This window comes from Pyxicephalus adspersus, chromosome 11 (assembly GCF_032062135.1).
Source record: "Pyxicephalus adspersus chromosome 11, UCB_Pads_2.0, whole genome shotgun sequence".
NCBI classification, from domain to species: Eukaryota; Metazoa; Chordata; class Amphibia; order Anura; family Pyxicephalidae; genus Pyxicephalus; species Pyxicephalus adspersus.
Window position 1 is genome coordinate 29,587,362 of NC_092868.1, and position 25,989 is coordinate 29,613,350.

The following is a 25,989-nucleotide window of genomic DNA, read 5'->3' on the forward strand; positions in this document are numbered from 1 at the left end:
CCTATGGACGTGGTTAAGGTGTACTTATTTTTTACACACTGCTTTCTAGCTTTGATTTAAATAAATACACTTTTTGTAACATAATGATACAATGTAATAAGCCATGTGCTTTTTAGATTCTATTTTCCTGTTAGGTTGTATTTACCTAATTTTATGACCTGCTAAGGACTAGATGAGTCAAAAGCACAAGTCTGAAGTCTCTCCATGGCTTTGTGGTAACACACACCTGAATGCTTAAAACTATAAAACTGCTGTTTTGTATCTGAAGTTGTATTCACCTAATGATTTCTATTATGTCCTGATAAACAGAAACTGAAAATGGATGCACTTTCCAGTTCTCATGACTGTGTGCTGTATATATATATATATATATATATATATATATTCCTTACAAACCTTTGTCTACTTCAATCTAATCATTCACAGCTGTTGCCCATTGTACAAAGAATATAGCATTGGATTTCTTAGCGATATATAATTTTATAATTAGCAGGTTAGGTATACAAGTGTGGGAAATTCACTAAACAACATATCAATCTTAAAATTCCACAGCATTCAATCTTCCATTTCAGCACTAAATTCCTAATTATAATCTGTTTCTATATTACATAAAGGTTCCTGTTTTTCATAAAGTTTAGGGGTAAAAAAAGACTTTGAAATGGTTTTAAGCACTGCAGTTGGGCTCTATTTGCAAATAAGGAGTTTGGAATAAAAACCTTTGTCTTTGAACTAAATGAGTAATACCTCCTGGCTAGTCCCTCCAAAAGTTGTATCGGGGGATGCAGATTGGGAAAAAAACTTGCTGATCTCACTGAGCAAGATTGAGATTGGCAATTTTTTCCTTATTAATGAAAGGGCTCCCTGTGCGCATACCAGAGATGCTCGGGCATGCACAGATTGAGCAGCCAAGACCCTCCCGGGATGCGTTACGTAGGTATCTCAGGAGGCTCTGCACTCCCATTTATTCCTGATTGCCTAGGTGATCAATAATTAAGGGGCGGTGCTGCACCCTTTTTTTTTTGTAAGAAAAAAAAAAGTGTTGCACTTAAGAAATAACAAACAGAATTTTTACTTTGAATAAAATGGTTGTCTACCTTTTTATGTAAAGTGAAAATTCTGAGTTTAGGTACGCATTAAATCAATGGCCATGTAACTATTTTATTGGTTGAGATCTGTGTATAATTGTTATCTACAAACATCATAGAATTGAGTGCTGGGGCTGTCATTTTCTGGATACACATAAAGAAATGCCAGCTTCTCCCCACCTGAGTTTCCTAGTTAGATGATAGAAACATGAGTCCTCCAATTTGCTCCCTGTTGCTGTTTTTGACTATTGTATGCATCCAATAAAGAGAAGAATTAACTTTTACATAAGCAGCACCTGAGGGCTTTGTGTCGCTCCTTACACTTGTAGTCCCACAAATACTTCTACCTTATTACAATCTAGTCATCATTAATCAGGAACAGTAATATGCTTCTCAAATCGCTTTGTGTCACTGCCCTAAAATTCTCTGTTTACTGTGCTTTTGGGTCAGTCAGTACTTATCTATAAAAAAGTAAAGTCAGATTACAAAATGGCCTTTAGAATGGGGTAAATGTGATATATTATCTAATACTATGTATTTTTAACAAAAGTTAAATGTATTTATATTTCAGAAGTTAGAAAAAGTTTGTTTGTTACAATGGTTGCAAACAGCAAGTGCATTAGGCTGTGCTGATGTCCTCCTTCGCCCACACTAATTCCATGTTCTTATTTTAGTAGTAAATCCATCACTAGTTGACCAGCCACCCAACCGCTGGGTTCTCTGATCTCCCAGACATGCCCCCTACACTACACATAAACATGGACCTATTCTTTATTTCATTTCAAGTTTATGAACCCTAGTGTATAAGTCTCTCATCTAACTTCTAACATCACAAGAGGGAAAGTTTACTATATATACTTTTTAAAAGTATATATGGCACTGCAAATTAATTTTTCAGATAATAAATGCGTAAATTACTAGTAGAAAAAATATGGCAACAGAAAAAAATCCCGGAACGTAAAAACATGTAAGATATAACCTTATAATACTAAAATACAACATCTTGGAGACAAAACAGATAAAATAATATATATGATAAATTAAGTAAAATATAAAGAACAGCACTTAACACTAAATTCAAAATCAAGTTTTATTATGTCATTATCTGTGTAATATACATCCACAAGTACATCCCTATAAAGTAATGGTGTCTTTCTCTCTTACAATTATAAGCAGAGAGCTTGTAACTTATATAAATGAAGAAAAGCTTTGGGCACCACCACAAGATTTATTGAAGATAAATTACATACGTAATCAGTGGCAGTAAAGCACCTCTGTTTCTGTATGGTAATAACCTTCAATATATTCACTGGTGGTTTGATATCACTGTACTTTTACAAACCAAACTGTGGTCCTGCAGAGCAACATAACATGCACATGTTATTGGCCATTACCAAAGATTTAAGAATATGAGAATTTCTAACTTGTCATAAAAACTCAGGTATGATATAAAAAAAAATCAGGTATGACTGCCAAAAAGCACATCATTTTCAGTCATTACTTTTGTCCCTTTATCACTAAGTATATCCCAAGTCACATAATATCTTATTTTTTTAATTGAGCAATATAATTAAATTATTGGAAACATTTAATCAAATGATCCTGTGTGATAGAGCCACTATTAGCGGGGCAAGCATTAGTAGTGAAACAATTTCTGTGAGATTGTTATGCTTTCTATGGAATATTATAGTAATAAAATATTTTTTTTTTGTTTCTTAAGATCTCCGAAAATATTTTTAATTAACAAGGATGGCATTGAAGTAATGGGGTCCTTGCAGTCATTATGTGACATGTCAGGAATGTATTTATGTAGCCTGGCTTAGTTACCTAGAGATCCACTTTAGGTAAACACAAATATATCACAAGTGTATGTACATTACTGTGTAGATCACTTTGTAGAAATACATTGTCCTCCATTAGAAGATTAATTAGGGCTTTTGCCTTCCTACATGTGTACATTTTTGTTAGGCAATAAATTAAAAAAAAACTCATGTAGGAGACCTAAAGATTTTATTTCTTTAGTCATACCAAGAGACATCCACATAACCTTTCAACCTAGCTAACAAAGTAGTGAATTTTTTTCTTTATCTACTGCATATTTAACAAATTTACTAGTGACACTGGTCAAGCGATTAACATGGTGGGAAAAAGAAATTATTTATTTTTTCTTCAGTGTTGTAAAATTAATAGATGCCTCACATAAATTTTAATGTCTTGATGTAACTGCTTAAGACAAAAGAATTTTTCAGCAGTAATGATCAACCATGAGTTCCATGGCTTCATTCCAAATGGAACATTAAACATACAGGCACATTAGTAAGAAGGAATTAAGTAAAGTGAAAACAAGTGTATGCAAGGGGCCTAAAGAACTGTATGTCATTTAAGAGGTCAGACCACAGCTGAGACATACAACAGGTGGGAGGATTGGTCTGTTGGATATTCAGTGGGAAATATTTCCATAGGCAGTAGGCAGTGAGTAGAAAAAGCAAACCACTGCTTTAGCAAAAGTCGGAACATAGAGCACATAAATTTCTCTAACAACAACAGAAACTGTATTGGAACTGCCTGGGTTTTGTTTAGGTTTCCAATTTTTGAAAACCTGAACTTAGCAGGAAATCCTGTCATGGCCCATGAGAGACATACCTTGTTAGTCAATTCTGGCCACGTTAGGGCTATTAGCTAAGCTATCCAAAAATACAAGCCATAGGATGCTTGGCATCATAAGGGACATAATTCAAAGTCAACTTTAAAAACAAAATACTGTACAGTGATGAATGTTTTTTTTAATGCAACTTTGTGATATACATAGACAAAACACAAATTTTAAATAGCAGGTTTGGGGAGTGCATTAAAACTGAATGCGGTGTTACAGAATAGAAGTTATAATGGAAGGTCTTTTGGGGTTAATGATTTGCATTTACAATTAGCTTGGTTTACCTACAGTATTTAAATCTGATTTAGTTAGGTAAAAAAGTAGTTTTAGTGAGGGGATAAACTAGTTAGTGAGTGTAAAAATTGGCCTGTTGCAGGACAGGTATATAACAAGGCTGGACTGCATTGTAAAGAAAAAGGGCACAGGCAGATGTTAAATACAAGCATTGACTCTTTGATTGATTATTGAGGATTTTAGAAATCTGGCCAGCAGCAAAATGGTTTATTTTAAAAGAATATTTGTAGAGTGACACTGACTGGTATGCCTGACAAGAGAATGAAAAACCCCTTCTGTACTAGGAGACAGCAGCAGTGAGGCCACGTGCAATATTGATAGCTAGTACTTGACCCAGGTATCTGAAATGTTCACTCCCAGTCATTTAACTCTGCACCCATTCTCTCCCCCTCAAAGAGAAAAAAGACACATGAGTGTTTTTTTGATAAAACTTTATCTTAACATTATAAACATATCATAACAGTCATCAAAACTTCCATACCAATATTAGTGCAAATTACTTAACACAATTCCACAACATTTTACTGGTATCCTGCTAGAAATTACTACCACTCCTCAATTCACTGCAGACCCTGGAAGGCATTTGTTCAGATCTCTCTCTCATCCGAGGTTGTGGCACCTGCTCCATGTTCCCAGACACACAACCCCACCTAGGGAATGAAAACCAACAGTTAAGGAAACCCCCGTACCATGATGGGCCCGAGCACCATTTACCTTAGTGCAGGGCACCACCTCAGAGGACCTCAGCCACCACCTGCTGGTATACCCCTGCCAATCATAGCACACCCTGTCAGGGCGAGAGTTCCTTCCTAAACTCAGACAGACTTCCCCCCTTTTAAACCTCTTGTAATGCTGCCTTCCTCTTTAACCAATCCACTAGACCCTGATATGACCTTTACCCTTTAATATCCACTCTCCCTCGCCCCTGGTCATGCCCTCCCTTCACCTACTCCTCTTCTCTAACAACTCGGGTCTTTCTGTGACCCAGATATGTCAAACGTTTGCTCCTCTTCCTCCTCAGAAACCAGACAAAACTTTATCCTAACTTTATAAACATGTCATAACACTCATCAAAACCTCCATACCAACTTTAGTGCAAAATTGCTTAATATCACAATTCCACATTATTTTACTGCTGGATCGTACTACCACTAACCAACTTACTTGCAGATCCTCGAAGGCATTGTGCAGATCTCCCTGTCACCTGAGCCTTTCTATACCCTCTCATTGCCTGTCACATCCTGCAGACCTAAAAATGTGAACAAAAGGCCACACTCCTCACCCGCCTGCTTATCAACGGTATGATATTGCACTGCTGGCAAATAACCGACATACCCAAAGTACTACCAGATTGACATCTACACCTTCTGACCACTCACCACAAACCTCATGACAAAGATGTCACACCACTCCATCCAAACTGAAAAATAAGCCAACCATGTGCTGTCACTGACTGACCGACATAAAAAACCTGATTGCTGCTCTTCCACAGCATCACAAGTATGGCTTCTCCTGACATTCTGCCGCTGACGTCAATTTCCAAAAAGTGTCCCACTGAAAAAGAGAGATAGAGACATAGCAATGTATTGGACACCCTGATATATGGACAGTCAGATAAAAACATTTTGCTGCATGCAATGCAGGACCAGAGAGTGCATCAGTCTAATAACAGGGAGAGACCCTGCCAAAAATTGGTTAAGGGCTTGCACTACCCCCCAGTTTTTCAAAATATTTTGTTTAACAAAAACTGTCCCCACAGCTCCACTGCTACCATGATCTGAAACAACTCCAGGATCAGCAGATTTCCCAGCAAACCTGCTTCCCCCCAAGGCTCGGCCAATGGCTCCGAATTCCACTGGCCTTGAAAATAGGCATCATATCCAGATAAAGCAACTGCATCCATAAATAGTTGCATAGCTAATTAGATAAAAAAAAGACAGTCACTAGGGAAATAAACATATCCCAGATAAAAACCCTATAGACATAGTTCCAAGTCTACACTTGTCACAGGCCCCTCCATACATAGGGAATGGCCAATAAAGTTGGTTAAGAAAACTTTCCATACCTTAAGATACTTCCTCAATTCTTGCCTCAAGCTAAAAACAATACATCTATTCACGCCTTAGCCACTGCCAAGCGCCAGAGAAAAAATTCCCAATGGGCAAAATGGGGCATGTTAAATTTAATTTGCCCAGAACTTAGGGCAGTTGTTCCAGCTGATTCTTTCAGTGTCCACTTGCCGCTTCCGCCTCAGCTATCAATGCTTGCAGTTTATCCTACCGCAACCTGCACTCCATAACTACAGTATCAATAAATATGCCCAAGAATGACAAAACCATTGCCTCCCCATCTTTTTCAGTGCCATCAAAAACCCAAGACCCAAGACTCTGAAAACACCCAAATCTGGTGGGCCAATGCACAAAAACAAACTGAACTCAAACAATCCACATAAGATCAAGCAACCCATCAGCAAACACAGGTCCAAAAAATACTCTCCCCCCCCCATGTACAACCCAACAAGTGCAGACTATCTGGATGAACAGGCAGCAACTGAAAAAATGACTCAATGTTGGCCATTGCTAGCCAAGACCCCTTCCCAAACCAACGGACCCTCCTGATGGCGCAGTCAAAGGATGTATACGCCACCGAACACAAGTCCAGAATAATGGCTGCGATGTTTGACCTATCAGAATGGTAAGATAAATGGTGGAAAGGCTGAAATGTATTCTGTTCTTTTTTAGGGATCAAACCCAAAGGAGAAATTACCAGATTGAACCGCAGGGATCAAAAAGCCCTTCCACCCGACCCAATGCAATTTCCTTCTGCAACCCACTCCTAACAACCTCTGGGTTGGTCAGTTCAGTTAGAAGATTCTTGGAGCCTGTAAGCAGCTGCTCCAAGTTACTAGGAATGCTAAAAATGTCTGGAAAACCCGCTTCCAACAACCAGGCCAAAGCCTGATCAAGATACTATTTTAGGAAAAGGAACATCCTCTTGAGCCTCGCTGGCATCCTTCCTTTTTCCAACAACATCTTCAGTGCCTGCCCTTACCTGTTTGAAACAACAGACCTGGCTATGACCCCCCCTCACAGTGGGAGCATTTATGCCTGAAACGACAAACCCTCCCAAACCAGCAGGCTCCCTCATTGAAAATACAGGAAACCCCCTGCCCCCAGAGACTAAGAGGGGGTGGAGCCACTCCCTCTGACCTGAAATGGTTGCCCGTCCTCCTTGCTGGCATCATCAGCCTCGTTCAGAGGCTACCTTTGTAGTCCCAGTGAAAATAAGGTCTCACATCTTGCACTGATGAAATTGCTTTTCATAGCGCAACCACGCCCCCCCCCCCCCCCCATAGACCCTGTAAGCCTCACTAATCACATCTAAATAGCAGTGTTAAGTGAATTTTTCCCCAACCACTGTAGCAAAAGTCACAAAACCCTGCAACCAATCGCTAATGTACATGGAATGGCCCTGGTCAAACACTGCTCCTCTTCCCCATTTTTACCATACCCCCCACGGGACCTATTCAAATTAAAGCACTTAAAGGAAGCAGGAAGAAGATATCCTCATAGACAGATTTGCTCCATTCGGAAATGAGCCCCATCGGGTCCCTCAAAACACACATAGACCACACACTTAGTGAAGTCTCCCATACCTACCACTTCATAGGCTGCTGAAGCCCCCGTGGTCCCAAAATTAAACTGCTCCCCCCACATCTCTCCCCTAAAGCCTTCAGAACGAAGAAAATCCCCACAGCCTGTGTATGCCCACACACCACCCCCACACCAACCTATTCACTGGTCCCTCTGCCAGTATCCCCACCACTGCCTGCACCACCCTGCCCTGTCCAAGCCACTACTGGATGCTCCCCCACCCCAGTACCTGGCACCAAACCTACTAGCAGCTGGCAAAATGCCTACAAAACTGCAGGCGCCGAAGGGCATGCAGCCACGACTCCCCCTATGACCTCCCCCTTTCTAGCTGCCCATGCCCCAGGTCCCCACCCAACAGTAGACCACTGGGCCCCTCCAAATCACCTAAATTCTCCTAGCTCCCCCAATACAGTCCTCAGTGCCCCCACTGCCCAGGCACTTAATGGCACCACCCGGACCACCTGGTCTCACAGCGACTCCTTCCACAATCCAAAGTGGGTTTCACCTGGTTCAAAGAACTCACCCTGCTCTGCCACCACTATGCCTACTGCTGTCTCTGGCTTCTCTGCTCAGATGACTCCAGCTCATCATCTTCTCTCTGCTCACAAAGGTTTTGAGCCTCCATAATGGCACTGCCTCCCAGGCTGCTGATATCCCTCCCACTGCTGTCCTCACCACCTCTCACTGGCCACAAGATATCCCAGCCACCAACTTGGTTCCTATTACCTATCTGCCCCAACTCCTGCCTTGACATGACTCCTGCCGATGACCACGATCCATGCTGCCAGCCTTCCAGGGGAGAGGCTGGTACCCACAACTGCACACTTCTTACACCGGACCCAACCTCTGTTTAGAAGAACCCCGGGGAGGGAGGTGCACATAGGGGGTTGTGAAATACACCTGGCTGGATCTCAGCCAGGTGAACTGGGGATCCCAGGTTCCATGAGCTCCACCAGCATTGGGGCTTCCTTCCTGACTGCCCTGCAAACCAATCACCTCCCCAGTGGGAGCAGCAGTAAAGTCCCTCACGGGGCTCCCACAGCAGCACCGAGCCTGAAACTGCTCAAGTACGCCATCAATCCTACTCATACCAGCACAGAGGACAAGGTCACAGTGAAAGTGAAGTTCACCCCTTGCTGACTTCAGACTGATGCCTTCCCCCTCCACCCCCTTTTAAACTCTAAACTTACGTATCTCAGATGTTTTGGATCTTCCAAAATTCAGTTTTTTTTTTAGAATAAAATAGGTAAGGGTCAAACTGTTGTTAGGTTTTTTGTTCTTTCAGACCCACTGGAGAGGTACATTATATCTTCTTGTCCTGGTGACTTATGTTATTGGGACTAATAAATTAAGGAAAATCCAAAATTTAAGTTTCAGAAAAAAATGCCTAGATCATTCTGGACACATTATCTGTTGCCTGTCTCCCCTAAAGTAGCCACGCGGTAAAACACATCATACTATCTTATGCCTTTCTAAAAATGTACTAAGTTGCCTGTCCCCAAATGATTGGGATATTTTATGTAATTATGCAAATATGCAGCAGAAGAACAATGTATAGTTACCTCCTCACTTTTAGTTCGGTGTTTCATATTGTAATTGTCAAATCCTGTGAGATAGTAAATATATGTTTTTTGCCAAAAAAAACTCTTTTTTTCAGTCTGATTAATACTCACACATAATTATGAATTTAAACTTTTGCATTTATATGTATTTAAATTCTAGGGGTTGGCAGAAGCAAATCATTTGACTATAAGAATTTTAGCCCTATTTAGCACTATTAAACTACTAGGAAATAATGTTATAGATTGCTGATTCATGGAGTGTCCATAGTATGCTGAGCTGCATACTGAATCCTCGGTGATTCAGAAGTCATTGAAGGCAGATGATCAAAACACCAAATCAAATTACAATATAAAACAGCACTTTCTCAACAATAAAAAATAAATATAATAGTCCAAGTTCAATGTATAACAAAGTTCTAAAGGGGTGATCTTCAAATGACTTGAATGAAATATCATCAATCTTTAAATACAAGAAAAGCAACCAGCATTTCCAATATTCCAGTGCTCCACTATTACCAAATCATCAGATGTCAACCCACTGGCTTAATTAGACCGAAAGCAAATCATCCATCATCCACTTTTAAATCATGTAGTAAACACAAAGCCGTATAGTATAATCCTTTGGCTTCCAAACAAAAGACTCGGTCTTCAGTTCCATATGGCTATCACAACCTGGCATCCTTTACAATCCTGTGCGTTTGTACGATGCAATACTTAAAAGCAAAGCTTCTTTATCCATCTTATATCTCCAAAAGAATGAGCACAGGTAAAAATGATAGTGTAAATGTCCTTTGTCACGTATAACAGGGAGGGGAGGGAAACAGAAAGGCTTTACTCACTACTAGGCCTCAAATGACTAGGGAAAAGGGAATGGTCACCCCTTGCAGACACCCTAACCTAGCCCTAACTCCTAACCGTATGAGTATCCCCTGATGGTGGGAATACTCATACACAGGAACCTAGTCCCTACTAGCCCTGTATAGCCCTAGCAGTAGTGTCTGGCTTGAGACTGCTGGTTCCTTCCCCTATGAAGGACCCAGTGTCTCCCAGAGGCCTAGTAAACAACTAAATAACCACAAAACACCAAAACAACAAAAGTAAAGCAACTTATCTTATTAGCAGATATAAACAGAAACTCAGGATGGCACAACACTCCAGCTATTCACAACCCAGCAGTGAGTATCGACCGCACAGCATGAAGTGTGAGGCCAGACTAAATGGAGGAGCAGTAATGACCACCAGCTGCACCTGATACAAGGGGAGTGGTCATTACAAACAACAACACAGAAACAAGTAAAAACAAAGAGACTGTCAGATAATCTCACATGCAGCTTGTCTGAAAGATCCTCAAACTTCCGTCACGGAAGGGACCGAGACACCTTACTCAGCAAATGCATATACATAAAATCTAAAGTAAAAACAAATCACGTAAGATAAATCATCAAGGCTTCGCACTACAATAAATATAGCATGATTTTTAAATGTCTAAAAGAAGATAAATACTTTTTTATTGCACATAAATCGGGTTATAAAAAAAAATAATAAATACTTTCAGCATTCACACCATACAAAAGTCTAGCCATCAATGAAAACAATAAATATCAATGTCTATTTTGAGACCAGAAGGAGTGTGTTCATTTTATCAATCCAATCTTTTTTTTTCAAAGCAATCTTAGAAAGTTACCACCACACAACACTTTATTAACAATAAATACCAACTAACATTTTGATACCCCTAGGATAACTATCATGATAGTTTTTAAAGTGCAGAGGGACACTGTGTGTATTGATACCCTTCCTAATATTTCGTAAAGTTCACCATTCCTCACTGCCAGGGAACATGTAATCCTTCCTATACAGTGGTGGCCACAAGGACAGTCCAATAAATAAACTACATGTGTAGAGTGACAAGTCATAAAAGATCTCATATCGTACCAGTAACAGTAGATGTAAATGTACTCACTCTGGTTTCACTCAGGTTTTTAATCTTACACCCCAAACAATATTCCTAAAGAGAAACGCTTTATTCCTATTTATTTCTTTAGTTAGTGGTTTATCTATAATAATACATTTCTTAAGTTCCGTACTTTAAAAAAAAAAAAATCAAATCAAATTGTGCAAACAGTATATTTGCAAGGACCCTATCCCTCATCAAACTGTGCAAATGTCAATTTAACATCTCTTTTTTGTCAAAATATTGACTAGAATATTGGGTGCAAATTCAAACCTTTGATCATACCCCTATCACCAGAAATCAATTTATCAACCAAAAAATCATTCCTAAGCATATATGTCACTTTATTTCCAGTTTCATTCAACATACAGTGGATACACTATAACCTTTTTTTTAAAAAAACTCCTTTTTAATATATCAGATTTACCTATTTTATCCTCTAAAAAAACTACAGTTCCTTCTAGCAATCATGATCATGACTTGTGGGTTTTCCCTCTATTCAGGAAGAGTGGTGACACTATTCTGTCAGTATTCTTAAAAATGTTTTGGTATATAAAGAACCATCTTTAATAGAAATCTCCAAATTTAAAAAATACTCTTATATGTTATATATATTAGTAAATGTAACATTATATAAGTAATAAGATGATTTTTAAATTAGTACCAATTTTAAGAAATTTAATAGCCCCTAACAATATAGTTAAACCATGAAACAAGGTGACTAAATTTACATCTACTGTCACTGGTACTAATGATATAAGATCTTTTATGACTTGTCACTCTACACATGTAGTTTATTTATTGGAGTGTCCTTGTGGCCTCCAATATCCAGGAATGACTGCACATTCCCTTGCAGTAAGGATTGCTAAACATTTGTGAAATATTAGGAAGGGTATCAATCTATTTTTAAAACAGGGAATCTGACATTCCCTCAAACATTCTCTGGTGCGAATCTTCTAGGTTCATGTGTTTTAATGGCAGTAATTGATTCCCACCTGGGAAGAAATAGAGCCCATAGTGTGTCTTTACACTTTAAAAACTATTATCATAGTGACCCCAAGGGTATCGAAATTTTAGGTTTTTATATTATTATTAAAGAGTAGTGTGGTGGTAACCTTCAAAAATTGGTTTTAAAAAAAAGAGACCAAATAAATTTATAAGATGAAAACATTAGCTCCTTCTAGTCTCAATATATTCTGATGCTGAAATTTGTAAAAATATGTGCTGAAAATATTTATTAGTTTTTTTTATATTCTCTTGTATTTGTTTAGGTATTTGAAATATATATATATATATATATATATATATATTTATAAAAATATATAAAACTTTTATAAATTACTTACCAGGTTTGTTTGGTACATGGGAATATTAGAAGTACTGGTTACTAATCTGTTATTTGTTTAGACAAATACATTTATTTTTATTGTTGTAAATTGGCATTTCTAGCACCACAATTTTATTTATATATTTTGGGGGCTGATCTGTGTGGCTTGGGGTTGGGTCTACAAGGTACCAGCTTTATTGTTGACTGTATTGGTTTACTTAGTCTTTATTAAGGTATGGCATACTTGTATAAATTATCTCACTTGGTTAAGCAAGGGAAATACGTTTTTTCTAATCATTGAATGAATAATGAGTTGCGCCCTTCATGCTGGTACATGCTGGTAGTTACACCTTTATCCTCGGCATTTTCATTTAATAAAGAACTTGTAAAAGGAGGGATATGATTATCTTACTGTTAATAAAATTTTTTTTTACACAGAACCTAATAATGATGTTTTTAAATTTATCGTAATTGTGTCCCAAAAAGACGGAAGGCAGTAAAAAAGACAAAATTGATACTGCTGTAAAAGAACATACAGAATATGTAAATTATGCGTTAAAAATGATAACGTCAATATAATTATTGTTGTTCCTAATGAGACTGAATGAGGGAATGTTCCCTGTTTTTATTGCTTTTTTTTGCATGATGTTGTTGAAATATATATTTTGAAAAGGATATTTACAGCTAAATAATAACAGCCCCTACAATTTGCAGCCCCTGCAAATTTCTACATAAGTTAATGAGGGATAAATCAAATATATACATATATATATATATATATATATATTTATATATATATAAATATATATTTTTTAAAAGTTTAGGATATACATTCCTTTAGTTATTGCAACACTGAAATTATACTGAACACTAAATTATTTACCCTAATCTACACTTTCTTAGAAACTCACCACACAGCCACTTACTACAATATGACAGTTGTAGTTATCAAGTAATCTTTTTGACATCAGAATATTGTTAAGGGCTTGTCGCTCCCGTGCAGTAAGCCCCCAAAGATCTCTATGAGGCAAGGCTCGGAGTGTGACTATCCTTGGAGTGTGGTCCATGAGGTATTTGATGGCATACTGTGCAGACACATCCAAGGCTGCAGAACAGCGGTTGCCAATTGGTGGTCCACGGCTCTGTCCTCCGTATGGACATAACCTGCCCACTATCCCATCGTAGGCTCAGACCTGTTTGCTAAACATCCCGGTAGGACAGTAGCACAGGGCTGTGGACACAACTTTTGTGTCATCCACAGCCCAGCGCTACTGTGCCACCCGGAAATTAGCAAGCAGGTCTGAGCCTACGATGGGAGAGCGGGCATGTTCTGGCATCATGACATCACTCTGGGAAAAGTTTCTTCCAATTTGAGTGACACATGGCTCCCTGTGTATGCGCGGTCTTAGATCAGTGAATTTAGTGGTCCATGAGGTCGGGAAGGTTGGCGACCACTGCTGTAGAAGGATGCCTGAATGGAACATATCTCTGGCGCTAGTGAACTCTCAATCCTCATAATTATGCACAAGCGTCTGCAACTTCATTAATAGCATTGCTGCCCACTTGAAGGACAACCCTACAGCCAAACATTTTTTGATGGAAATATATAGCCACAGTAATTAGCTCTAGCCCCCTTAACTCTAAAGCCTATATTCTGTCATCTAGGGCATCATTAACAAAGGTTTAAATGTGTAGTAATTCATGCCTACCCTAAACTTTCCCTTCTACCTATATTTGACAAAAGCATTTACTGTGTATCACTAGAACTACAAATGTCAATGTTCTACTGTCAATGAGTTTTCCCCATCGGTTTTGCTGTATTTTAACTTTTAATTAACTCAAAGACTTTAGGCATTACCAGTATCTTTCATCTTTGGCTATAACAAAGCAGAGCAAACATAGCAAAGAAAGATTCAAGTAAAAAGTTTTTGTAAAAATATAAATAATGTGACTTAAAAGTATTTCAGTTAGACAACCTGTATTATGAAAGATATATACTTGCAGTTGTTTAAGAAGAGCAAGATGGATATTTGTCCTTGCATACTATTCATCTGTCACAATCATGATCAATTATGTTCATGCAGCAAACTGAAGACAAATTAGCCACATGATGTGCTAATAAGATCACATGCTTGGTTGGAGTTACTGGGATACTTTGTTACCATTCTAAAAAGGGCCACTTGCCTATTTTTCTTTTTATGCTACATTTGCTGTTGTTGACAGTGCTTTCCTTCTAACTGACATGTCATTACCATTCTCGTATCCCCGTAATATGTTTTTTGTTTATCCAAGAGACGTTGGAATATTTATTCTTAATGCCATTTCCATTATCACTTTCTTCCAGAAGATTCAGTCATTGCAATGTGCGGTATACTCAGTATGAAAATCAATGGTAATGATGAAGAAATATACCACTAATAGTCTAATTTTTAACATAAACAGTAAAATGTAAATTTTGTTATGGATACCCAATGAAGTGTGAAAAATAAAAAGACAACATTTGTGTTAACATTGCATTCTGAAAGCTATATTAGGCTTGAGCTAAAAAGGTGTTGATGGCTTTGTTGTGACATACTGACACTTGCTGGCAAAATAATTTGTGATGACACTTTATACTAATGAGCCTTTCATTGGTGTGTATCCTAATGTAAAATATAGGGAGCTTTAAAGGAGTTCTAGGTCAAAACTTTACAGAGGAAATACTTTTATAAGTCACACTAAAATGCCCCGCATTACAATATGACATTTGTAATAAAGGAATAAAAACGCAATGATTTAGAAATATATTATAAAGTACCTATTATATTTCACATATTAAAACTTACAACCTTACCTTAGATGTCGTGACCTTTGTGTGTAGAACAAATATTGTAGCACACATCACTGTGCAGTTTTAACTGCAGAGTGTCACATAAATCAGCTTCCTCCCCCTCTTGTACTGTATGCTCATTCCAGTAGCAGGACATAAAAACCACTTGTAATAATGTCTACTGAAGCATCATGTGACGGTAAAGCATAGCTGAGGATGTAGGCTGCAACTCATGGACTTTATTATCAGGGTCAATGTTGGTTTGTGATGTATGCAATAAGGTATTGTACCATGTTTTTATTAATAGTGTTCTTTGTGTTTCCAGTTATTATCACAAATTCCACATGAACCTCGTCACTGTTGCTGCTGTGCAGCTTTTCATATGTCGTGTGTTTGTTCAAGCTCCCAGCTGTGTATTCCACCATGGAACTTTTCCAAAATGAGTCATGTAACATAAGTGTTCAGGGATTTTTCTAGACAACAGGCAAACAATCAGATAAACAAAAGTGCGACTTGAGTACAAAACACTTTATATGGATAGTAAACTAGAACCCGCAAACCTTGATTACACCGCAAGATATTCTATTAACAATCATCACAAAAGTCTACTATTACATAATTTAGTTATTTCTCCAGGCATATAAGGAAATTGTTTTTTTTAAACATCCTTATATATATTAATATATATATATTTAAAATAAAAATACAACAGAACAAGGACAATTCTTATGTTAAAGTGCAGCAAGTCACAGAAACAATTTAGAAATCATCTTTAGTCTGTCATTTTGTCTGCTATCGAGTTTTTTTAAATATTAATAAAATAATAAATATTAAAAATAACGGTATTTACCATAATAAGTATTATGATTGAATAAAATATTGTAATAATGATAAATCAAATGTGTTTTATTTGCAGTGTATGCTTTCTGGCCACTTTATTAGGTAGACCATGCTAGCGCCAGGTTTGACAACCTTTTTTTTCAGGTTATATAATAATATAATATATAATATAAATATAAAATATTATAATATAATAATAATTATATATATTATTCACAAGGTGCTAGAAACATTCCTCAGGGATTTTAGTCCACATTGACATCATAGAATCACATAGCTGCTGCATATTTGTTGGCTGCACATCCATAATGCTCATCAATGAGATTTGATGATTGTGGAGAAGATTAGAAAGAAGTACTTTGAACTTGTGTTCAAGAAACCAATTTGTGATGATCTGAGTTTTGTGATATGATGTGTTATCCTGCTGGAAATAGCCATTGGAATGGACATGGTCAACTATAATACTAATGTAGGCTGTGACATTTAAATGATGCTCAGTTAGTAATAAGGGACCCAAAGTGTGCCAAGAATATACCCCCCACCATTACACCATCAGCCTGAACCCTTGATAAGCAGGATGAATTCATAAATTTATGTTGTTGATTACACATTCTGATGCTACAATGAATGTCAAAGCCAAAATTGAGACTCATCAGACCAGGCAATTTTTTTTGGTAGCCTCAAGTGCCTTAGGTGACGAGAGTCTTACTCAAAGTGGTCTCCTGCTGCTGTTGCCCATCTGCTTTATGGTTTGGTGAGTTAAGCATTTAGAGAGGCTTTTTTTGCATACATCAGTTGTATTTAGTGTATTTTTGAGTTACTGTTGCCTTTCTATCAGACCAAACCAATATGGCTATTCACTTTTGACCTCTGGCATCAAAAAGGTAATTTTGCTAAAATGGAATACCAACAACTATGCCATGTTTAAAGTCACTTACATCACCATTTTCCTCTATTCTGATGTCTGGTTTAAATGTATAGGATTTCTGACTGTGTGTTACATTCCTGACATCTCCCTGTGTCATGGTACTATAAAAGAGAAGTTCTGCTATCTGATGTTGTTTTGCACAGTATGGCCAGTCTAACACTTTAAACATGCTTGAAAAAACGAAAAGCGCAGGCATGATCTTATCAACATTCTGCTCCTATATTGTCTGATCAGTAGACTGGGGTTGAGATTTTAATCAAACAGTCCATGACCACATTTTTAACATTATGTCAAAAGGGTGGATAACTCTTTTATATAATGCAAAAAATGTGTTTGTTTTATTAATTCTTTTTTTTTTTTCAAAGAAGAGGAGGCCTGTGGCCTACGTCATGTAAGGGACTTTCCTCTACTTTAAGATAAAAATGACAATCTCACCCATGGGCAGTACATTTTACATGTACAGTAGGAAACGTAACACAGTTTTGTACCTGTGCAGTGCAAGATCAGATGACAAAGGTAGAAGTCGAAAGACAAAGGAAGAAGATGGCAGCACCTTGTGGTTCCTCGACTCCAGAACAAAAAAGAATCCAGGACAGCGCAGGACCAAACAGAAGCCATTTTTGGAGAAATCAAGAGCTCTTCAGAACTCAAGTGTCTTTTTTTTTACAGGTACATCTTGCACATTATGGTTATGCTCCATTCGCTCCTTACCACTTAAACTGCACAAGAATTCAGAAAATTGGCAGGGGTTTCTAAACAAAAAAGTCCATTGTTTGCACATTTGGCTGTTTTACTCGAGTGTATCTTTATTATAGGTATTACATTATTTTTGTGATTTGTATATTATTAAATACAATGCAAAACTTCCAGTTTTAATTACCTCTGTAATATGTTTGTCATTATTTTTTGTTTTGTTTTTAATATAATGTTACAAAACTATCTGTCATTAATTAGCAAATATCAAAGTTCCCAAACAGTTAACATGTCATGCAAGAGAAACTGAGACTCAACATCTCTTCAGCCCACTGGCAGAAGCAGTAGTGCTGGTCAGTAAAACTGGCAGGGAACCAGAATGTACACTTAGGAAGATAGATTGAAGTCACTCTCAGAAACAGACACACAGCAGCACAAGCCAACCAAACGCACAGTCTGCTCTTCACGTGAAAAGGTGAGGACATGGAAAGGCAACAATTTTGTTTTACTTTTATGCAAACATTAGATCTAGTAAAATTATTTTTTATGCTTGTAGATAAATTGTGTTAACAAACAACAGGATTATTTTACAGTTGACTTTGTCATAAAAGAATTAATAGAAAAGAGTTAATATTGGATTCAATTTTTAAATTGCATTTTATTAAAGTGATGTTCTAAGAAAATGATAGCAATGTTCTAACAGCATGATTAACTCCTAAAATATGTAACAAGAGGACTAAATCCAAATTGCAGTGTAAAATTTCTACTGTGAATATTAAACGACTGATGTGTCTACATCCATATTATAGTTACCGTTAAGCATGCTATGCTAGAATCCTGCACCATACAACATAAATTACATACTATAGGCCTAAGAAGCAAAAATAATGTGATGATGTTAGCTAGCGGGATGGATTTAGGTTCCAAGGTTTTATATGTACTTGAGTCTCTTGATCAAACATGACATTATACCTAATGAAGAGCCCTACAAAAAGTAGCTTCCAGGGCTTGCAACTTAAATCTCCTACTTAACTAATGAAGGTATTATTTTACTTCTACGTTTTTTTCTTCTCCTACAAGTGACTAACAACTACAACTATTTGCTGTTGAAATTAGTCTCAAATGCTGCTGATCAAGGTCATGCTAATATTTACATCACAGCTAGTTAATCATAAATGACACATGTTGAAGATTTGTTTTATTTTATTTTATTTTTTACACAATTATGTTGTTGCTGGTGCCTAGTAGTTTGAAATAAAGTGCACTGATTGGTCATGCATAAACTAATTTGTTTTTTCTTGCTACATTTAATTAAAGGGCATAATATCATAAACAAAATGACAAACTAGGTGGACATCAGTAAACAAATTGTCATTAAGCAAACTCACAGGACTTGAAATAACTTTTCAAAATAGGTAAATTAAATGTGTCAGCTTTGTTTTGTAAGATGCTATATTATATTATAATATACTATGGTGAGCTGCAAACTTTCGTATAGAAAAAAGTTTTATTGTTTATTTATTATATTTATGAGCAGTAAAGTTTTCAAAGATACATTTTTTTTTTTCATTTGACACGTGAAATCATATAGCACTTTTTTAAATATTTGTATTAGCTTAAAATGTGATTAAATTTAAAAAGCATCTTTACATACAATTTCATATTGGTTAACAATTATTCCTTTTATTTCATTATACTGCATGCAAAAAGTACCTAAAATGTATATTTATGTGCTCATCCTACAGTCTCCTTATTGGCAGAATTCAGGGTAGTGAATGTAGTGTTGAACACTCAGACAATTGGATGTGTACTGGAAGGTGCAGGAGAAGTATAGCCAGCTAACACAAGCAGGAAACACTGAGTGGACATCAAAAGTGTCATGATGCTTTTTCACTGACCAATAAAAATTAGTGGTGGCACTCTGCTGGCTCTGCAGTACGAAAGGTGATTGTGAATAACAAGAAATGATTGGCAAAATTTTTGACAGGTGAACAGTTTATGTGTATTTCTCTATTTCTTTCCAAGTAATTGTGCATTTAACTAGTTGGCCAGAGTTCCACTTTAAAAGTTAGGCAGTGCATTATTGATTTTTTACATTTTTTATTTGCATTTTTAATGAAAATATAAGTATAGCCATTTCAAAGTAATCCTGTGTTTTACTTCTGGAGGCAGTTTTGTTTCACCCCCCCACTCTGTAGCTACACATAAATTCCTACCAATCCTCCTGGCTCCCAGGAATAAAGTAGTATACCTGGACTGGACTGGCTATGGGTACATGTTACTAACCCCCTTTCTCCCATGTGACAGTGTTGGTTCTTACTGTTTAAGTAATGTCACATGGGGGCCAGGAGAGAGTTCTCAGAGCTGTGTGAAATCCAAATCATGGCTTGGAGCTTAGACAGAGGCCATCTCAATTCACTACCTGCAGCAGAATGAAGAGGAGGGAGATCAAAGGAAACATAAGTAGTTATGGGTAAGTTAAGGGAACAGCCTGATTTTTCTTTCACAGGCAATGCAGAGGTGCACTTTAAAGAAGAACACGGGTTTAAAAAAGAGCCGCTGAAATTGCAAAGTATAACCATTTAACATTTTCACCTAGTTATCTTGCAGTGGGATGACAATTTATTTACAGTCAAGTGTTTGATACCCTTAGCAATTCAGTCAATCCTCTGTGCTGCAATATGCCAACTGACTGCACAGACTGTACACAGTAATGATCTAAAAGCGTGCATTATACCACAGGAGCTTTTATAGAGTAAACACATACAATGACAAAAATGCAAATTTCTTTATGTGTTTTTGGATAGAAGTGAGCTAAATCATAACATTTCTTTTACAGAAATTTTTTTTTAACTTTTTTAAAATACCAGTCATGTCAACTTCAAGACAACGTACTTACTTTAAGTTTTTGGTAACTTGGTACCTATAAACTTTTGCTTACCTGTTTGGACAAATTTAAATACATCAAATTCAGGTAATATTTATTATTTCTGGTACGTAGAAATCTCTATGTATTAATTTTGATAAAAAGGTAAGGTGTCGTAACGCTGGACCCTGATATAAGTAAGTCTTTTAGACTGGCAAACCTAGAATTTAAAAGGCAGTTCTGAAATGTGCAGAGTAGGTTAGGACCAGTAGTTTTTGCAAGCAGTTTTAAGCATTTTTGCTGTTTGCAAATGCCTAAAAACTGATTGCAAAAATGGTTATCAGTAAAACAAATAGGTTGATTTTTGAGTTTTTTTTAAGATAAAGATATGTTCAGAAGGTAGCATTTGCAAGTTGTTTTCCAAATGCAATGTCCTGGGGTGGTTTTGTCTACCAACCACCTCCAAAGACTTAAGTTAAACTGCATGCAACTACTTTTGCATGCGTTTCTAAGCTTTTCAATTTTCTGGCAATAGTTTTCCTGGCTTTTGATGCCTAGAAACTATCCAGAATTCCCCTGTGAAAAAATGTCGGCAAACACATACAACCCTCTGCACAAGCATTTGTAAAAGTCTGCAAAAAAGCGTTTTTGCTTGAAACCTTCCAGGGCAAATAGCTATGGACATTAGGCAATAGTAGACACCAAGAAGTGATAAATGTGGTACCACATGGTTTATCTTGTTGATATATGATTTCTTCAACATGGTAATATTATAAAAATAGCAAACACTTTTTATGTTTTTAGGGGACACTATTCATCAAGCTTAATAATGCTGAAATGAAAAGGTGAAAAAACTGAAAATGAGAGAACAGATACCTTTGGAAACTCTGTAGTTGTCATTTTGAATCCATAGAAAAGGTCTGCTCTGATGATGTAGCAGAAATGATGAAACTTTGATGAAGGAGGTGGGAGGTAAAGAAGCTGGAGAAAATGCAATCTGTTTGGACTCACATGCCAGTGCACAACCAAAAAGTAACCTAGAGGACAACATTGCACGTGTAAGGCATATACCCTTTCAGAGTTGTCATCCTTGGACCGGCTGTTTCCTACTAACAGGACAAAAAAGGAATAAAACCTGTAAAGATAAAGCTCCTCAATTATGTTTAAGCTACCAAGATATTTTGATGGTTGTGGTTGAAGAAGGATAGGTTTATGCTCCCTTCAAGGGAAAATGAACAGACTTTCTAATGTTAGCTGGCTATCAGTAGCACTTCACTAATGAGTTCCACTTGTTCCCTGGAATTGCTTTTTAAAAGTAAACACATACTTGCACCACCAAACCATATATAGCTTCCATATGAAAATATAAACTTTTACTATTGAATTCCGCACAGCATAAAAATGGTGTATGGTGAAAGATTCAATTTATAGCCCTTGCATTTTGCTAAGTGCGCAAATTAATGATATGATATGAAGCTATTTTCTGGCACTGAAGTGAACAGTAGTGTTATGTTGAGTGCTGAGTGCATGCACAGTAGTGCACTGACACTGCAGAAGACTAAGATCCCTGACCCCAGTGCCAAAACGCTTCCCTCATTCACAGTATACCCTGCTTTAAAGTCTAAGCCAGGATACCAAATGTTATGACATGATCCCAGATGTCATTTTTCCACTAACAGCATGCTCAAGCTGCAAGAGAATGAGATCATTGAATTGTCAGAAAAATGGAACTAAAACTTTTCCCCAAAAAAAAAAAAAAATGAAGTCATGTTTGAGTTTTTATATTGGTTGTTATGTTTATTATTTTTTTGTAAAATATACACAGTTATTTGTTTTCTGTTTCAATATACTGATGTTCAGCTTAAAAGTAAACTTGTTAGAAAGCTATTCAAAATGCAGGGACAGGTTCTCTTTATCAGACATGTCTGTTTTCATTGGAACATGACCTGTTAAAGTAACAAATATCAATGATGTAGTTTTCCTTCATTGTGAAAAGGTTTGATTTTACATTCTTTTGTGCCTTTCCAGGACAGAAAGCGAATGTGAAATCTTCACAATTGAATGTGGGTCATTATCAACACACACACACACCTTTAACTTATACTTTAACAGCTGTTATAGGGTAAAAAGACAGTTTCTCCAATAGGCTGCAGCTTATTTTAAATATATATATATATATATATATATATATATATATATATATATATACCGGTATATATATATATATATATATATATACATATATATATTTATATATATATGTGTGTAATTTGTGAATGGATTTTGATATAAAGAGATGACTTTAATGGGGGACTATGATTTGAAAAAGGGGCTTTCAATTTAAAGTGTAGACTAGACTAGATGTGAGGGCTTTTATGGGTTTCCAATGGGAAGGGAGGACTCTGATTTGAAGGAGAGGGGCTCAGATGTGGGGAGGAACACTAATTTGAAGAGGAAATCTTGTAAAAAGTAGGGGATCTTGATTTAAAGACGGACTAGGGTGCTCTTGATGGAGAAGGTGAACTCTGATATGAAGCTGAGCTCTAATGTTAGGGCAGGGATCACCTCATGAGCAGAAGTATATCCTAAAGGGTAGGGACCTTGTCCACCAAATTACACTGGAGCACAATGATCTTTAGCTGAAAGACCTTCGACAGGGGTGCAACATTGTCTGAAACTGAAGCAAATCTGTCACAGGGCTGACTACTTACTTACTGGAAGTCTGGCTCTGGACATAGCATTGGTATCTCCAAAACACAACAGGAAGTGAAGGGAAATCTATCCAAGCTGGGGGGTTCCTCTCTTCGACAGTTGCCATCGGAAATATGTCCCTTAATTGATGTTCTGGTAACAACTCCAAATTTTGGATTTCTGCATACTTTCAGTCACAATAAAAATGGTTACCAGGATAGATCAGGAATACAATCAGCAATAAAATCCAGCCAAAGGTTCTAATCCTCCCCATCCTATCCATAAATAAAAGTAGGTTTTGGCTGAAGGTACACTTTAACTTAAATACACAACTTTTTAATGCCATCAGCAAAAAAATCAGCTTTCCTGCAATCTCTTCAACTGTTATTCTTCTGCTCTCATAAATCAGTTTCAGGGTTCTTTCTTTATTTTGTGGCTCAGAGGATAGTACTCTGGCCTTTGCAGCACTAGGTCCCAGACTGTAATCTTGGCCAGGACACAGTTTCCTCCCACATTCTAAAAACATGCAGTTAGTTTAACTGAGTTCCCCCTAAAAAATAGACCTTAGACTGTATTAAAGATATATGACTTTGGTAGGGACCCCGTATGAGCTTGTTTGAGGAATAATTAGTGACATGGACTTTGTAAAGCACTGCATAATATGTTGGCGCTGTATAAATACTGCGTAATACTAATAATATTTGTTCATAATCGTGGCTGTAGTTGGACCTCTGAAGCGCTCTGCATCTATGACACTAGTACCGCCATTCTCAAGCATTTCAATCCATTTATAGACAACTCTACGAGAGATAACTTTATTCTCATACTGAGCACACATGTGAAGATAAATTCATGCTCCTGGCACACATTCTACTCATAAAAATCGTATGATAGAACACTGTCCCTCTTTGGTGCAACATATAAGTTTTGCAACCATATTCACCACAGCGTGAGAACTCTTATACTAAATTGAAAGATCCCCTGGCTTGCCTTACAGACTGGTCACATGACGCTCCCAGAAACAACCCATTACTATTCCTCCTACCCTCTCCACTTCAAATAAAACCAAGTTTTGCCATACTGATGGTTTTTACAGTTCTATACAGACCTCATAACCATTCATATAAGTTTCTGTGGAGCTTACAATCAATTAAATTTTTAAGCATTGATTGGCTTTTTAGATTGATTGGCTTTGGGAGCAAGGCAATTAATCTAGCAGTATCTATTTGAATAGGAGGGAATTAGGTAGAATCACAAAAATACACGGAATATATAAGGCTGGGTACACTTGTGCCATAGTTCTCGTCCGATAATCGGCTCAGAGCCAATATCGGATGAGAATCTTGCGTGTGTACAGCGCCAATCATCCGAATGACCGTCCTGGTGGATCCACGGACGATGGACAACGAAAGTGAAGGGGAGAGAGCGCAGCGGGGTGCCACTCCATCGTTCTCCCCCTCCCTTCCCCAGCAGAATGGTGCAGTATGTACAGCACTTGTTCATGCATCGTGCAGTCTTTAGTTGTTGAAAAGGATTGTGAAAAATCCTTTACAATGACAGTGATTGCACGTGTGTACATAGCTTTCTGCTCCTTGCAGAATAATGTCACAGGTAGGTATTTCAGAATTGTAAGATGACCACCCTCATATTCCCTTAAGCACTTACAGTATTTGTTTAATACACATCAAGGTCAAGCAAAAGATTTAGATGTCTGAGCGAGCAATTAATTTTAACACAGTTTTTGTTATTAACATACAGGTAGGTATTTGTAATCTTACTGGTAAAACATTCAACCTGGTGTATAATGTGCATTTTATGACTTAAAAAGAAATATCCAAGTCTTTTCATCTTGGAGTGCTCACTTGGCTTGTCCAGCACATTTCAGTACTAATTAGCTCCTGTACAGATAGTATGTAGGGAAGAAGCATAGTTGTAATGCTAGAGGATCCTAATAACCATAGGTACCAAGCTGAACTATGCAGCTAGAGCTTTTAGCATACAAGCCAGTGATGTTTAAAATAAACAAACTCGTCTAATGAAGGACATCAGAGCTCTCCCCATTTATTAGCATACATATACCCTCACTGAAGGTATTCCATAGGGTATTTGTCTCAGGCAAACAGCCTGTCATATCAAAAAATTGGAAGTCTTGTCCAACCATATTTGTGATTCATTTACCAGTAAGAGAATGACCACTGCACAGCCAAGATGATGGCAATATCATGAATGTACACTAAGCATGCATGCACAGCTATTTGCACATTCTTGGCATACCTTTGATGAAGCTTAAGTTATGCTAATATGCATAATATGCAAAATGTAAAAATTCACTTAAAGCAAAGTTGCATTTATTTATTGCTGACGTTCTTTCAGCTTTAATTCTAAGTAAACTTTTACCTAGGCAGTTACATAAAGTTAATATGGATCTGTTAATAAAATTAGATTTTCATTACTAGATGCCTGTTATTCAATAACTGTATTTTTGAAATGTTAAGGTGACAGCTAGGGCTTGTTCAGATGGAAGGTTAAACAAGCGTTTCTAATATTTCACAACCTACCGTGTTTCCCCGATTTTAGGACATCCCCATTAAGTAAGCCACCCCCGATTTTTAAAAAAATAATTAAAATAAGACA

General features: G+C 37.1%; 2 protein-coding genes across 2 annotated transcripts in view; one reads left to right on the plus strand and one right to left on the minus strand.

The window, feature by feature from the left end:
* LOC140340870 (serine/threonine-protein kinase SBK1-like) overlaps nucleotides 1–15,438 on the minus strand; it is a 79,663-nt gene extending 64,225 nt beyond the window's left edge. Inside the window, exon 1 of the mRNA XM_072426293.1 lies at nucleotides 15,362–15,438. The gene's annotated coding sequence lies outside the window, so the exon portion shown is untranslated. The remainder of the gene's footprint in view (nucleotides 1–15,361) is intronic.
* Nucleotides 15,439–18,203: 2,765 nt separating this feature from the next.
* LOC140341126 (serine/threonine-protein kinase SBK2-like) overlaps nucleotides 18,204–25,989 on the plus strand; it is a 33,207-nt gene continuing 25,421 nt past the window's right edge. Inside the window, exon 1 of the mRNA XM_072426674.1 lies at nucleotides 18,204–18,273. The gene's annotated coding sequence lies outside the window, so the exon portion shown is untranslated. The remainder of the gene's footprint in view (nucleotides 18,274–25,989) is intronic.